This window comes from Podarcis vaucheri, assembly GCF_965113315.1.
Source record: "Podarcis vaucheri genome assembly, chromosome: 3".
NCBI classification, from domain to species: domain Eukaryota; kingdom Metazoa; phylum Chordata; class Lepidosauria; order Squamata; family Lacertidae; genus Podarcis; species Podarcis vaucheri.
Window position 1 is genome coordinate 112,653,207 of NC_138761.1, and position 17,635 is coordinate 112,670,841.

At 43.2% G+C, this 17,635-nt stretch overlaps 1 protein-coding gene across 11 annotated transcripts in view; it reads right to left on the reverse strand.

Annotated features, from left to right (window-relative positions):
* Positions 1-17,635, reverse strand: part of PLCB4 (phospholipase C beta 4) — a 211,220-nt gene that overhangs the window by 120,675 nt on the left and 72,910 nt on the right. For 8 of the 11 annotated variants that reach the window (XM_082215450.1, XM_082215449.1, XM_082215459.1 and 5 more), the window contains one exon: positions 2,105-2,157. The exons of the other annotated variants lie outside the window; for them this stretch is intronic. The gene's annotated coding sequence lies outside the window, so the exon portion shown is untranslated. The remainder of the gene's footprint in view (positions 1-2,104; positions 2,158-17,635) is intronic. 11 annotated transcript variants of the gene reach the window in all.

Genomic DNA, 17,635 nt, shown 5'->3' on the forward strand with positions numbered 1-17,635 from the left:
AAAAACACCCTAAAGATCCCAGGCCTCAGAGAGGTTAGGCTGGCCTCAACTAGAGCCAGGGCCTTCTCGGCCACGGCTCCAATCTGGTGGAACGCTCTGTCACAAGAGACTAGGGCCCTGCAGTACCTGACATCCTTCCGCAGGGCCTGCAAGACAGAGCTGTTCCACCAGGCCTTTTGTCAGGGCGCAGCCTGACCCCCTCCTCTGGCAATCTGCACAAAATTTTGCTTGATGGTTGCCATTAATTTGATTTTAATTTGATTTAATTAATTTTATAATGAATGTTTTAGAATGTTGAGCTATTTTGATTGTTGTTAGCCGCCCTGAGCCCAGCTTCGGCTGGGGAGGGCGGGATATAAATAAAATTTATTATTATTATTATATTATTATTACTGATGTAATTTTACAGAACAATGCTAACTATGTCTACTCAGGAAGTAAGTCCTTTTGATTTCAATGGGGCCTACTTTCAGGTAAGCAAGGCTGGGAGTGCAGCTTTAGATACTTAGAAAACAAGATTGCAAAGAATCCCCTGGACTTCCTTTTCCTTCCTCCCCGTTATGGATCCTATTGTTAGTAATTTCCTCCTGCATCTTTTATAATAATCCAAATCGTTTACATCCCTATTATATCCAAAATTCGCCATTAAACTACAAATGTTATTTCAATCCTACTAACGATTTTAACTGTTTATAGTGGTTTTTAGATAAAATTTCCCCATTCCTTAATAAAATTTTGGTCTTCTTGAGTTCTGATTCTTCCCATCATTTTTGTCATTTTGGCATAATCCTAAATTTTGACCCGGCCAAGAGATCTGAGGTTCGCAATAAATAAACGGATTAAAAAACACTCAGGAATCAGACCTGATACTACCTTTAGATGACAGCAACGTATATTTCCCTTGATAGCTGGTAGCAGAGAGATCATTCTCCAAAGATATATACATATTGTGAGATGTGCAAGTCTAGTTTCTCCAATCAGCACCAAGGGAGTACAAGTTTCCCCAGCCCAAAGTAGCAATGTGATATATTAGATTAGAGCTGCAAAAATAAATTGCCTCCTGAGGTTTCCTTCAGATGCTGCCAGATTCACTTGCTATAACCCTTGACACCTTCTGTTGCTCATGGCCTGTTCTCTTGCTGTGTATAAGGAGCTATGATGAATCTGATGCCTTTGTAACCAGGTAATTAGCTGGAAGGAGCAAGCTAAAGATTAAAGGAGCTTTTGCCAGTTTCAGCTCAAGAGCCAGGAGGGCAATCCCTGCCTGAAGCAATGTATACCATCTATGCTAAAGTTTCCTGATGTGATAGGAATTTTGAGGTCTTAGATATATGGTAATGTTCATAACCGCACGTACATAGATCAGCACAGGAAGACCGACCTGAAGCCATTTTGATTCCTAAAATGAGCAAAGGTTTTCTCTGCAAGGTCAAAGTGGAAAAGCCTCCCCATTGTCTTTTCCTTCACAAATCCTGTCTTAAGGGTATGTCTGTGTTTGAATAGGGTGTGAGCCTGTGACCTGGCCCAGGAACTAAGTATTTATCACCACAAAAGAATGGGTAGGCTCCCCAGGCAATCCAACCCAACAACAGGAGAAAACAATATTCAAATTTCTGTTTTAGACCGCCTTTTCTGTGATGTAGGTGTGATATATCTGAGGGTAGTCTTAGGTTACACCCCTTCTGTGATGTATGTATGATGTTTCTGGGGGTGGTCTTGATCTACAGGATGGGAATTTCAAGTCTTTATAAGGCCTTGCATGCCATTTTTCTGGGTCCCTCCTCTCTCCTGTGGGTGAGGGGAGCACCCTGTTGCAACAGATCAATAAAGATCAAGCTTATTAGCTGCTTTGCTTCTCAATATTCTCTGGTTGGCCTCTGTTATTCTCTCCTACCAATAGGGAACCTATGTAAGGACTCTATATGGGCTCTTGGATACCCCATAAGGGAAAAGGGCAATTTTTGTTTACAACACTGACCCCAATAAAATCAAACATGAGCTCTTGTTTAGCATCTCCACATACTTCCCAAAACTCCCAAAGCATGGTTTATGATTCATACAATGGTGGCAAGTTTGCACCATTGTGTATAAACAGGAAACTTACCAAGTAGCACTTATCCAACTGTTATGTTTGAGTGGCCAGGGATACTTTTCTTTCTGCAAGAAGCAAAATAGTGAAAAGTGTTATTTACAGAAGCTCCATTGCGCAAAGCCATCTTTATAAATCAAAACATTATCACCTTTATTAATTTCTTCTAGCATTTCTTGGTCAGTTTTCTCAAAACAACCCAAGACAGTTTACACACACACACAAACACACACACACACACACACACACACACACAATGAAGAACAGAATGCACAACAATTTCTTTTTTAAGAAATAAAACTAATGATCAGTGAAAACAGGCCATTGCTTTCCCATTATATATATGACACTATGCAATCACTTCCCCCCCCCCCAAAAAAAAAGAAAGAAAAAAGATTTGCTTACATTTCCCCTTAAACCACAAGTGGGAAAATGCTAGACATGTGTTTCAATTAAAGAAAGACTAGTCAAGACTATGGTGGTAGGGCGTAGCACAATTCACATCTAGTGTGGTGTAGTGGTTAAGAGCGGTAGACTTGTAATCTGGTGAACTGGGTTCGATTCCCCGCTCCTCCACATGCAGCTGCTGGGTGACCTCGGGCTAGTCACACTTCTCTGAAGTCTCTCAGCCCCACTCACCTCACAGAGTGTTTGTTGTGGGGGAGGAAGGGAAAGGAGAATGTTGGCCACTTTGAGACTCCTTCGGGTAGTGATAAAGTGGGATATCAAATCCAAACTCTTCATCTACATCTGGTCAAACATTTCTTGTCAAACCCAAAGAACAGGGAAAGAGTTACAGGTATATGCACACACGTGCCATTATACAGAAAACAACACCTGACAACACCCTTCGCATATAATATTTACCTATATATGGAACATTCTCTGTATGGATTCAGGAATGTCCCAAGTAAAGAGAAGATGGTTTTTTGTCAGTCAGATGTTGCTTTCTACCTATAGCCAAAAGCAAAAATCTCACTAATATTCATATTGTTTTTAGACTAAAGAATTTAGGATTTTTAAAAGGTCTGTTTCAGTAAGTTATTTATATGTGCACCTTTTTAAAAAAAAACATAGAAAGGAGCTCTTTTCAGGATAGATAACAATAGATGATGATGATATAGATAGATAGATAGATAGATAGATAGATAGATGATAGATAGATAGATGGAAACCACAGTTATAATCAATCTTATCTCCAATTCAGAAATGCATTTGAGACACTTTGATTTCAATCAATGGCATCTAGTGTAAGAGATGCTGCACAAGCGTTTGATTCTACTGTGCTTCCTGCACACAACTGGGAACGCAAGACGCACTGGTCAGGATCCAAAGGACCTTGCAACTAGCAACATTCAACTACGGAAGCATAAGGCTTGTGTTTCTCAGACACTAGCCGTTCATGCCACATGCAAACCCTTTCTGAAACAAATAAGGAGTTTCAAAAGTAAGTTGTGGCATGGCCTTGTGCTTCCTCGAGCCTAAGAGTACTCCTAAGGTAGTGCTCTGGGTCCTAGACATTGGGGTGGGGTGACCTGGGTCCACCCTTTGACTTCTACTACTTTGTAGACCAGGTTTCCTCAACCTCGGCCCTCCAGATTTCTTGAGACTACAATTCCCATCATCCCTGACCACTGGTCCTGCTAGCTAGGGATCATGGGAGTTGTAAGCCAAAAACATCTGGAGGGCCGAGTTTGAGGAAGCCTGTTGTAGACTGTATAGCCAAGTCTAGAGGTCCATGCACCTGTTGCATGGAAGGGCGAGGAAGCATCAGGAAAGTGCAACCAGAGTTCTTAGGTGTGTTGAGGAACGTATTTGTCAGAGACCCACAATTGGACCCCCTCTTTCAGGGGATGTGGGAAGAGGACTCCAAGCCAAAAGGGGAAGGGTTCTAGAGGGGTCAATCCCAAGAGCACTTCACCAGATCAGCCTGTGGGGACAGTGACCCTCCAGCCTGAAGATGTGACAACAACAACAACAACAATTTATTATTTATACCCCGCCCATCTGGCTGAGTCTCTCCAGCCACTCTGGGTGACTCCCAATCGAGTGTTAAAAACAATACAGCATGAAATATTAAAAACTTCCCTAAACAGGGCTGCCTTCAGATGTCTTTTAAAGATAGGATAGCTGCTTATTTCCTTCACATCTGAAGGGTGGGTATTCCACAGGGCGGGCACCACTACCGAAAAGGCCCTCTGCTTGGTTCTCTGTAATCTCGCAATGAGGGAACTGCCAGAAGGTCCTCAGCGCTGGATCTCAGTGTCCGGGCTGAACGATGGGGGAGGAGTCGCTTCAGGTATACATTGCTGTCCTCAGACTCCCAGGAGTCTGCCATGAAACCAGAGACTCAGTTGTTCCCTTCAGTAGGAGACTACCAAAGCAGGCTGGGCCCCTTTAGATGAAGAAGCACCTTATGGTCCAGACAGGGCTAATAGTTGGGATGCAACTGCTATCACTATGCAGAGCTCAGTCTCAGTATGTTTGTTGTTGAAGCCACACAGCCTTGCCTTGCCTTGCCCTGCTCCCAGCCTGAGCTTTGGGCTGCTTTGCCACAGAGCCAGACAACATTCAGGCCTTGAAGATACTCAGTGTAAAAATACCTTTAGCCTATTGAAGAAGTAGATTGTCAAAGAACACTAAAATGTAACGCACTAAACTCTAAGCTGGGCAGAAGCTTCCTGGGCTTTAGGAAGGAGGCGCCAGGGCTCTGACAGGATGCTGGAGCCATGTTCACTCCTTCCTGAAGCCAGATGGTCTTTGGGAATGTGGCAGGAGGGCTGTTGGACCCCTTAGGGGACTAGACTAGCCCCCCTAGTTCACTGACTGCACACTACTGAGTTCCATCTGGCAAGTAGAAAGGCTTGCACTAACGTAATAATTGTAACAGCATTACTTTGAATTCCACTGTTCTGAAGATGGCCACACAACAACATTAAAAAGGGCCTGACAATCCAGGACAAAACAAGCTTATGTGAACAGCAGATCTGACTCCCATTCCCTTCTTAATGGCTAAAACTAGGTTCAGTTGCACATTACACTCATGGTTTTATTTTCCGAACAGGAACATTAAAGTGATCAAATGTCTAGGAGTAATAACCGAAAAAGGCAAAAACAAAGCTTAGTATATATATTTCTGACATGACTCTGAAGGTCTGCATATTAAATTATTGCAAAAGAAAACAAAAACTTGAGTGGAGAAACATTTAGGTTTCCCACTGCCAATGTCAACACGACAATCTGTCTCCAATTCCCCATTGTAGGAACCCTAAGCGCTACAATTATATTGTGTGCTATAAGGTACAGTTACAAAAGAATTTCTTGCTTCAGAGTAATGCTGTGCAACAGAATCTCAAGTAGCTTTCTAAAGAGTTCCCTATAAAAATATAATCATACAGCACAAGCATCCAAACGTTAGGAAACAAATCCACCATCAATGGATCGCCAATATCATAATGCCTCTTTGCAAATATTATGTTGCAACCACACTTGGAATACTGTATGGAGTTTTGGGTGCTGCACCTTAAAGAGAAAGAAAGAAAGAGTTTGGATTTGATATCCCGCTTTATCACTACCCGAAGGAGTCTCAAAGCGGCTAACATTCTCCTTTCCCTTCCTCCCCCACAACAAACACTCTATGAGGTGAGTGGGGCTGAGAGACTTCAAAGAAGTGTGACTAGCCCAAGGTCACCCAGCAGCTGCAGGTGGAGGAGCAGGGAAGTGAACCCAGTTCACCAGATTACAAGTCCACCGTTCTTAACCACTACACCACACTGGCTCTCCAAAATATGGTCAGCTAGCTGAGCAGAAAGAGGAACCACCAAACTAAATGCTGTCCTACCGTAAAAACAGGAGCAGATTTGATTTTTTCACAGACAAGAACCTATTTAAAAATCCCTCCCTTGGTAAATTTGCAAAAATTAAGTTTCACCCCCTGAAATGGCATACCCTAGTGGTGCAGGCTATATCACACATACAAATGCACAAGTTCCCTGATTCGAAATGCCAGCGTCTCTCACTTGTTTTCCTGGAACGGGCAACAACAAAGTCAATAGCTATTTGCTAATTCATCTTAATGAGCGACAACCTTTTGCCAAGCAAGAACATGGATAGTGCCTGGTTTGCTCTTTGCAGAGACTTTCAACCACAGCCACTGGCCATGATCCGGAAAAGTTGCACACAACACGTTCATGCCTTGCCAGGCTTTGCGCTTCTTCATTGGAAAAAGACCTGCACCTCCCTGGTCTTATTCTGTTTTTCAAGGTTTCATAACTGATTTGTAGCACAGCAGGGATGCTGCACTCGAAAACAGAAAACCCCCAGAGCCCAGCTGCACGGGCATTTCTGCACAAAACCCAGTTTCTTTTGCAATGCTGTGCCTCCTAAGCACCGCAGATCTTACTTATATTTTCATGCTATCACAAAAAAGCAGTAATAAAGGTAATAAAGAGAAACAGGGAGCATCAACATCAGTGTAGGCAACACAATGTCACATAAATGTTTTAAGGTTGTGTGCTTTGCTGAAAACGCAATCTTAAAACCAACTTGGAAAAAACAAGATTTGGGTGGGTTGGTATAACAGCTCTAAAGAGTAAAATGATTTAGGTTATGTCTGGAGCAGACTACAAACCAGCTATAATCCAAACAGCCTGCATTTAAACAAAAGCCCCCAAACAACAAAGCCTTTAGAAAACTGGGTAGGCAATGTAGTTCCCTCTAGGTGTTGTTGGACGACAATTCCAATCAGCTCCAGCCAGCACATCCAATCAATTATATTGATTGTGTGCGTGTGTTTGTTGTATTTATTTTAATTGATGCTGCTTTGGGTCTTGCACTGAGAGAAAGGCAGGATATGAAACAAATAATCAGGGGTGGTGCCAGTTCAATTCACAGCTGTCAACTTTTTCCTTTTCTTGCGAGGAATCCTATTCAGAATAAGGGAATTTCCCTTAAAAAAAGGAAAACATTGACAGCTATGGTTCAATTCCAATGATGTGTTGAGGGTACCAGTTTTCTCCCCCTGCCCTAGATTTTATTCATTAATAGTTCATATCCCTTATTATCACTTATTACCCAAATCACTGGATAAAATGACGGGCCTTGCTGTTTTCCTGCAGTGCTCCCTGGTAGGAAATGGACCATGATGTGACTAAAGAAGTTTCTTCTAACTACAGTAAGCCTGCAACTTACATGGGCTGGGGTGGGTACATTCCAGAGATCATGCCTAAAACCCAAATTGTCCATAGTCAAAACACACTGAGTTCCACATCAGGTGAGACTGCCAAAGCATATATGTGCCAAGCAATTCTGAAGATGCAGTTTGCCGATATAAAAAGCTATTTACAAATGAGAACAATGCACTGTTCAAATGAGATAGGGCAATCTGAGTTCTGAACATGATTTTGGAGAAACTATTAAACCTCAAACCTTCTGGTGCTAGTTAAATATCACCCCTTGCTCCTCATTAAAAATTATACATTTAATGTATTCCATTAGGCATACTCAACCTTCTTCCCTCCCCCCGTCAACCTCCAGCACAGTACATTTTGCAAAGTGCGACTCGTCTGACATTTTTAATGAAGTCCAAGGCTTAATTTAACACTTATAAGTTGCTTTGCCAAAATCTGCTATTATTCTCACTCTTTTTTCTTTTACAGAAAGAAGCAGCAGCTGGGCTGGAACTCTGAGCAACACAGGTGTTAAGCCACAAAATGTATTAAGAATGCCCAATGGTGATTCAAAACTGTTAGCCACCACTTTAAGAGCTGCAAACTGGGTAAGATGAGACAAAAGGAAACCAATACACTTTGGGATTAGAACTGAGAACTTCTGGGGAATATCAAGCCCTTGCACCATACGTCCAGATTTGATGAATGGGACTTTTCCAGTATTACGCTAGTAGGACTACAAGAAGTTTTGTAAGGAGAAATATACGAAGTGTTACAAAGTAGAAAAAGATAAGAGATACAGTATTGGTTATGAGTTTGACATGTAATAGGGAAGATAAAAAATGCATACTGAGAGATTAGATTGGAAAATTTTCAGGCAGGATTGATGGAAGTCAAAAATTTGAATAAGATGTAAAAGTATGTTTAATTACTGTTGAAAATGATATGTTAAAAACACACACACACACACACACACACACACATATATATATTTATAGGAACTCAAACACCAGATTCTGCTCTGTTCCAGTAACAAGAAGCCGAAAGCACCAGCCTGAAGATGACGAGTGAGACCTCGTCGAAACGTCGCCCAGACACCCCAACTCTTACACGGGAATACACCCGAAGACACCAAAACCTGCATTCCTGTACCCGTGAAAATCTACGAAAGCATATATATATATATATATATATATATATATATATATATATATATATATAGAGGTTTTGGTGTCTTCGGGTGTCTTCCCGTGTAAGAGTCGGGGTGTCTGTGCGACGTTTCGACGAGGTCTCACTCGTCATCTTCAGGCTGGTGCTTTCGGCTTCTTGTTACTGGAACAGAGCAGAGTCTGGTGTTTGAGTTCCTATAAATACTGTTGAGGGGTGTGGTGTATAGCCTCCAACGTTCTGGGCAGAGAGGAAGTTCCTAGATTAGTGTGCCTTTTCTTCTTTTGTTCCTTAATTACTTGAGGGATATCTTGGGTGATTTCATGAGTGATATTCTGAATATCACTGGGTGGGTCATTAAGTGTAGATTAGTTGCTAAAGCTTTCGTGTCTTGACCTCTTGAGCTTGTGAAGAGTTTTTCTGAGAAGATGGCTGTGCTGCATTTAGTTGTGCTCTGGCTTGGCTTCGTGTATAGGGGCGAGCTATGGTTTTGTGCCTTGTGCCAGCCAGATCTGTGTAGGGATTGCAGGGGGGTGCAGCATCCGGAGGTGCCACTATAGTTTGGTAACTGGATGGAGTCTGTAATATGTCTGTGGAGAGGGTCTGGGTTTGGGTCTGGTGTGGTTGATTGGTGACGGCGTTCTGTGTGCCTCTGGTTCTGGTGTCGGTTTTTGTGGGGAGGGCTAATTTCCAGATGTCTGGCAGGCGGGACGTGTCGTCACGCTTGTTCATGTTGTGAGGGTGTTTCTCTATCTCGATGGCTTCCATGATTATTCGAAACGTCGCACAGACACCCCGACTCTTACACGGGAAGACACCCGAAGACACCAAAACCTGCATTCCTGTACCCGTGAAAATCTACGAAAGCATATATATATATATATATATATATATATATATATATATATATATAAAATAGATGGTAAAGGTAAAGGTAAAGGTACCCCTGCCCGAACGGGCCAGTCTTGACAGACTCTGGGGTTTGTGCGCCCATCTCACATCTATTGGCCGGGGGCCAGCGCTGTCCGAAGACACTTCCGGGTCACGTGGCCAGCGTGACAACGCTGCTCTGGCGAGCCAGAGCCGCACACGGAACGCCGTTTACCTTCCCGCTGGTAAGCGGTACCTATTTATCTACTTGCCCCCGGGGGTGCTTTCGAACTGCTAGGTTGGCAGGCGCTGGGACCGAGCAGCGGGAGCGCACCCCGCCGCGGGGATTCGAACCGCCGACCTTTCGATCGGCAAGCCCTAGGCGCTGAGGCTTTAACCCACAGCGCCACCCGTTGCCCCAGCTAAAAATTTTGCTGTGTTTGCTGTCACCTGGTAATCTTGGTCTGCAAGAGTAGAAGATACTGTAGCAGTGGATGAACGACCTGGCATAGAAAACAGAAGAGGCGGAATAACCTTGTTCCACAGATCTTTATAGAGAGAACAAGCTAGCAGTATGTGCACTACTGGTTTGATACTGCTGTCTCCACATGGAGAAGGTTCTCGGCCTTTTGGCTAAGATCAAGTGCAGAGAGGTCTTTATACATTTAAATTAGGACACAAGCAAAAAGCAGGTTTCTTGGTACTGCTCCAGAAAGTTTGAGATAGACTAGAACTACTAAATTAAAACTTTGGAGGCGGGGGGATATGGACCAGGTATTTACACATTTGGTACCCATTTGGAGTCAGCTATTGTCAGCTATTGTCCCAGGTGGGCATGGGTGGCGCTGTGGTCTAAACCATAGAGCCTAGGGCTTGCCGATCAGAAGGTCGGCAGTTCAAATCCCCGCGACGAGCTGAGCTCCTGCCAACCTAGCAGTGAGAAAGCATATCAAAGTGCAAGTAGATAAATAGGTATCGCTCCGGCAGGAAGGTAAATGGTGTTTCCCTGCACTGCTATGGTTCGTCAGAAGTGGCTTAGTCATGCTGGCCACATGACCCGGAAGCTGTACGCCGGCTCCCTCGGCCAATAAAGCGAGATGAGTGCTGCAACCCCAGAGTCATCCGCGACTGGACCTATTGGTCAGGGGTCCCTTTACCCTTTACCTATTGTCCCAGGTGTGTGGGAGAGTTATGACAGAGCAGGTTCTTTCTCCAGACACAATGTCATACAGAGCATCATTTCTGTTGGCTTTCACAGGCCAATTAATTGATTTCTGTTCGCCAACCAATATATCAAGGAGAAATGGGAGGATTAAAATTTGCCAGTGCCGTTGCTTTGAAGGCAGCAGGCTGAGCTTCAAGGCCAGGATCAATCCAGCTGAAAATGAAATCAAAGTCACTCTGACCATCACATTTTACAAAGATTCAGGCAGAATATGCAAGATATATAATCCAGAATACCAATCTGTATTCATAAGCATGAATCAAAGTTGCACAAAGCACAAGTGCAGACTCTCCAATTGTCCCTATTTTCCAGGGACAGTCCCAGATTTATAAAAGACATCCCAGTTTCAGATTTGATCCCAGAAAATCATTACTACATCCCTATTTTCACTGGAGAAATATTGGAGGGTATGGAGTTATGCAACCCCCAAGCCAAGGAGATAAGCAGCTATCCTATCTTCAAAAGACATCTGAAGGCAGCCCTGTTCAGGGAAGTTTTTAATATTTAATGCTGTACTGTTTTTAACATTTGATTGGGAGCTGCCCAGAGTGGCTGGGGAAACTCAGCCAGATGGGTGGGGTATAAATTATTATTATTATTACTATTATTATTATTAGTAGTAGTATTAGTATTAGTATTAGTATTAGTATTATTAACTATACAACCTATACATGTCTTCTAGACATATGAAGGCAGCCCTGTATTTTTTGATGTTTAATGTTTTATTATGTTTTTATATATGTTGGAAGCTGCCCAGAGTGGCTGTGAAAGTGTGAAGGGGGTAACTAATTCTTCCCAAGAATGCTCATAAGGAAGTATAAACATACGTTATAGGACAGGGGTGTCGAACCAGTCGTGGTCAAACTGAACCCCTAAAAAACAACTAAAAAAAACAACTCAACAACTTTGGTCTCCTCCCACCCCCCACCCCCACCCCAAAAATGGGTAGATCACTAGCAGTTTATTTTTCCAAGAGTAGATCAGGACATCAGACATAAAGGGTGAAAGAACCACAGAAATGTTTTCCCCCCCACTAATTCCATGACTTCTGTGATACAGTGGATATGTTAGCTCAGTATTTTGCCTTCCACACATCTAATACCTCCCACATTTTCTTACCAATGCTTTGGGCTAAAAAGTTGTTTAAGTGCACTCTCTCTCTGAAGAGCAGCAAGCTAAATGAAAAACATGTCATCTGATGCAGCACATTTTTCTTTCAGCTTAAAAAGAAGACAGCAGAAGAAGAACTCTCGTGAATTAGAGAGGATTAGCCCCAACTGTTTTACAGTTCCAGGCTGCGCCATTTTCAGGCCTATCTTCTTACAGGATTACAATATATATATCTACAATGAACAAATGCTTCGCAACAGACTAATCCAGCTCAGTCTAAATTCAGAATGAGATTTAATTTTTAAAGTGCAGAAAAACCTCTCCGCACTGTTATTTTATTCCCCAGGGTGTGAAACGTGTAAGAACACGTCAAACTGTTTTTACGCAACAGGGTTCAATCACACAAATACGTCCCACTAAACAGGCACAGGATATCAACAACCTAAAAAAACAACCTGAAAAATTCCTACAGTTTCCTCCAATAAAGGTCTTAGGTCTCATGCTGATCACTACCCCTCATGACACACCAGTATGCTCTGGTTCGCCACAAGGGAGAATACTTCCACTACTAGCACAGTAGTTTTCAATATTTGTATGTGGTTACCCATAGCTGTTTCGAAACAGAACATGTATCCAGTGATATTTTTAAAAATACACACAGACACACCCACAATGTACATGTGATGTGCTCTTACGAGTGGTCGTGGGACCAGGGTGGTGCTGTGGTCTAAACCACTGAGCCTCTTGGGCTTGCTGATCAGAAGGTCGGCGGTTCGAATCCCCACCACGGAGTGAGCTACCATTGCTCTGCCCCAGCTCCTGTCAACATAGCAGTCTGAAAGCACACAAGTGCAGGTAGATAAATAGGTACCACTGCGGCGGGAAGGTAAATGGCATTTCCGTGCACTCTGGCTTCCATTGCGCCAGAAGCGGTTTAGTCATGCTGGCCACATGATCCGAAAAGCTGTCTATTGGCAAACGCCAGCTCCCTCTGCCTGAAAGGGAGATGAGCGCCACAACCCCATAGTTGCCTTTAACTGGACTTACCAATGCAAAAATTGAAAAGGGCTCCTACATCTTTAACGGTTCTGTAGAAGAGAGAAATTCAGCACTTTGAGGTCCAGTGATAATGATTTTTATGGAAGTCTCTGCAAGATGCTAACTAAGCTTTATGAACTATTGTGACTGAGACGTAGTAATAATATCACAGCCAGTAGGTGGTGGTAATAGGGCCTCTCTTAGGGCCTTGCAATGCCATTAAAATCTGAGAAGAAAGGTGGATTTCATCAAGTGTAGCATATGTAACAAACTGCACCTGCTGACATTCCCTCTTCTCCACAACTGGGAGTCCTGGCCTCATTTTCACCTGCCCATCCTAACTACTATTCCTCTGCAAACATCAGAGTGCAATGATGGCTTCAGGAATTAAGTGTCTTAATCCGCATCTCCCCCCCCCCCCAAAAAAAAAAAAAAATCTGGCTGTGAAGGCAGCCACAGCCTCTGTGGACACACAAGAATCAATTTCATCAGAAGTCAGTGACCCACCTGTTCTAGTCCTCTCTACCAGCAGGTTTGTGTTGCTGTCATTCAGATCATCACTGGGCTTGTTTCTCCCAGATCCAGCATCAACCTCCCTCCCCACCAAAAATGAACAGAAGCAATTCATTCTAGCTGAAGCCGCAGCAGGAGAGAAGAAAAAAGATGTTGGGAGAGATTTGATGCAAGCTTTGAACCCACAGGATTGCTGGCAGAACGTGGAATGTTCGCCAAATGCAACTTCAATAAGCTCCAACTCGTACGGCCAAAGGTCAGGGATAATGTGAGTTATAGCCCACCACAGATGAATGGTGCTGTGTTGGTTACTCAATTAAGCAAGGAACCCACTGGGTTGCACTAAAAAAAAGCCACTGCCCAAGTAGAAGAACTTCCAATAATTCAATGGAGCTTTCTCTCCTTTTCCTCTCCCTGAAAGCCCCCACTCCAAATCTGCACTGGGGTTCCCTCAACACACCAGAGCAGATTTGAGGGGTGCTGTTTTGGGGAGAAGAGAAAGTCTTAAGTTCTACCACACAAGCAGAAGTTGCCCTACTCGGGCAAATGTCAATTTCAGCCCATTGCCATTCATAGATTCAACTATGTTTAGAAATTCAATGGGGAAAATTTGGGAAGGAGGTTATTTCTTTAGCTCAAGTCACAGATGTAGCCCCTTTTACAGTTTTCTGCTTGTTTGCTCCTTCTTAACTTTCAGGCATCCTGGCAACCAAGTATTTAGTAGCTATGTGCCGCAAAATGGCAAATGCTTGGGTGGTGGTGGGGGGGGTTAATGTTTCATTGCAGAATGCAATAACAGCACATTTCCTTTGGCTATTAAAGAGATGTTCTTCAACTGCGAGAAGCTAAATGTGTGTACTTTTCAAAATGTACACTTTTGAATATGTGGTGTTGCTGTCATAAAACCTGGAGGAATGCTCTGCAAGAGTTGGCAAACGATGCTTTGAGATCATTTGTCACCACGATCCTCCAACAGCTTTCCGCAGAAAAACAAAAACAAAAGAAGGAACAATGGCAGAAAACCAAACACAACGCTGTAAATTGTGTACTTATGGGGGGGTACCAAATCATTAACACATGAATTGCAGGGGAAACACATCTGGGCTTCTTGATTTTGTGTGTGTGTGTGGATTTATATGAATGCAGGAAGAGAAGGACAGTTTTCCAGGGATATAGCCTTAGATTTTGCCTATGGAAGCAAAGCTTGACATTGCAATGGCACTCAATCTACAACTTTGGAAGGTGGTTGAAAATGTTTCCAGAACAGGCCTATGACCTGGTATTTAAATGAAATGGAAATAAGTCCCAACAAACCAAAGGAGGTTATTATGAACAAATCAGGATCTGAACTTGCAAAAACTAAATAATGCACAGAAATTGTATTATGGAAGTATTTTATGCAACAAACGCAAACAATTCTATTATGAACACAACATGCTGGTTTCAAGTAGGTTCTGGGCCCAGTGTGGAAGCCAGTGGTGTATTGTGGTGGAGTCCACGGGGCCTGCTGCCCCGGGCACAAAATTGTTAGGGGCACAAAATGTCAACTCCTGGTGCTGCCTCAATACAGCTGCATGCTTCCATTGCTGGGCTCCATTGAAAACGGCTTCTACATGTGAACCAGGAAGTGACCTCTCCAGGCAATGGAATGACTCTTCTTTTCTTATCTCTGGGGCCACAATCTCTTGGGTGATGCGTACGCCGTAAGGCAGTTGAATGCGTATGAGTGCTCTGCCAGTTGCCCTCCCTCCCAAGCCTGCTCCATGTGGCTCTGGCAAACCACGCTATGCCACTGGCGGAAGCACAGGAAACAGAAGGTACTTTTGTCTCCCCCTCCCTACTGTGAAAGCCCTGAGACATCTGAGGCAGGTGTCTCGTGCTGGCGCTGGGATTGGCACAGACCTCAGCTTCACTAGACAACTTGCCCTTATTCTGAACGTCTGCAATCTAGCAAAGGGAAAAGTTGAGGCTGCTGAGTGTTTGGGGGTTGCTGTTTATGTACATGGAGTGGAGATCTTCCCTCCTGGGGTGCAGACTTCAAACTGGAAGGTCTGCAAGACAGGAAACACCACTAAAAACACCACTTTCTTGTTGTATCACAGCAGGGCTGTCAGGAGGCGAGACAAAGTTCTAGATCGGAATCAATGGTAGGGAACCTATGCCTAATCTTTCCTTCCTCAAGTTTGTCTATGTTGACATTTGACAACAATGGGACACACTGAAAACAGAATAATCTAACAGTAGGTGATTTGTTTTGAATGGATTATAGCTATTCCGATTCAAAACATACACACACACACACACCCTTCCTGCATCTTTACAAATATTGGATGGTTGAAATATTTGGTCATTAAGATTCCATTTAGAATGGAAGCATCTTTGGGATGGTGCAACTTTCTCCTTTAAAGGAAAAGCAATGCTATTTTTGTAGATAACAACTTCAAGACCAGGCTGCGTGTGCAGAGGCTGTTGGGCGATGAATGGTCTTTGGAGCCATACTGCCATTTTGGGAATGGAAAACGAAAGGCAAGCTTAAATGTCATGGTGCCTTTGCATTCTGAGATGTGAGACATTCTCCGCGTTGGGAATGATTACAGAAGGAATCAAAAACAAAATTTCCAATATCATGAGGCCCATTATAACAAGCTCTTGTGACGCAGCCACATTTGGAATGGTGTACATAGTTTTGATCACCCCTCTTAAAAAGGATATCGTAGGAAAAGGGAGAAAGAAAAAGGTGGCCAAAATGATCAGCGGGTTGGAGCGCATCATCTTCATGGAAAGGCTGAAAGTGCTGGGAAGGTTTTTAAGTCTGAGAGCAGGGAAATGATTAAGAAGGAATGTGATTTTATTTATTCAATTCCTTGTTAAACTTTGTAAGCTGCTTTCCAACAAACAACAACAACCCACACCTCCAGGCAGTACACAGATTTAAAAAATGGAATGCACTTTTGAAAACTTTTTTTTTAGGGGGGGGGACAACAACACAAAACAAAACATCACTATAAAAAGCAGAAAAGAGCGTCAGTCCGTCACCTTATCAAATGGCAAAACTAGTTCCAGGGACATCCAGCCAATACCCAAAGCCCAATGAACTTGAAACAAGAGGATGTTGACCATCTTTTTTTTCAAAATAAAATGGGATGGAGCTGGGGGGGCACCTTTAACAAATCAAAGTCCTAGGAGGTCATGACTCTTTAAAGTGAGAAGGTGCTGTTTTAAATGTATAATGCATATGGGGCCTTAGTGGGAACTAGACCATAGTTTGTGTAACATTACGACTTGTTCACACATTACACTGAACATGGGCAGAAACTCTGTCTACACATGTGCATGTGTTTGTGCGAAAGGGTGTAAACCTCTTGCTTTGTGCAGCTCAGCTACTGTGTACACAGCTACACAAACCATACGCTTGTTGAACATTGCACACGAACACCCCTAATGGCATCAAGGTGTACAGTGGAGGATGTAAGGAGCTCTCCACCAAATTCCTGGGGTGCTGGAATAGAACTGAGACTTCTCTCTAATTTGCCAGTTGGATTAGAGTATTTGAACCAGAGGGCTGTCCTGAAACCTGGGGGGGGGGGACTGGCCAAGTATCAACAACTTCAGTATCAAAATTGAAGATTTAAGAACTGAAATCAAAATTGTTCGACTTACTGCCTGCGGAAATTAAAATGGGTAAGTAATCCCAAGATTCTGTTACTGGGTCTTTTTTTGTCTTCTCCTCTGAATTCATGCCCTGGCACTCCCCACATCAGGGAGCCTACTTCATCACAACCCAGGGACACATTAAAAAGAAATATTCATCACATAAAGCTATCAGCAGCAAAATCCTCTCGTGGCGATTTTACCACGTCAAAGGGGACCACAGGAATCAGCGATGGACAGAACTTCCAAATTTCCAATTAGCAATTGCTTTTAAAAATTGAACCAGAGTTCCAACCCACAGTTAATTTGCATAGAAATAGGGAATTTGAATTAATTGTAAAGAGCTCCTGGAGTGGTGATGACATCACTGGTGCACTGGGATCTATATGAGCTTTAAACCTCTTGGCAATGTGGCAAATGTGGTTTCTGTTAGCCATAATGCCATCATGGGCCTCTGAGGTGGGGTGGGGAAGGGGGAGACCCCTCCCTCAAAGAGCCAAAATTCTAGATTCCCAGCTCTCACTTAAAAAACCCGAAACCTTATTCTGAGAAACTACCCTGTGAGAAACTGCTGCTCAGTGTGTCAGCCAATGCATGAATTCATGGCAGTAACTGACATTGAGGAAAACGGATCAGGCCAATTAGCCAAAGGAAAAGCTAAATGGCTCACCCATCTGTGGAGGAACTTCCCAGTTCACATTTTAAAGCCTTTTTTGGGGAGGGTCCTTTCCTGGTGGAGAAATGATTGTGGCTTCACATAAAATAATCTGGAAATTCAAGGTTTTTAAGGTAGCTGTAGCCGTG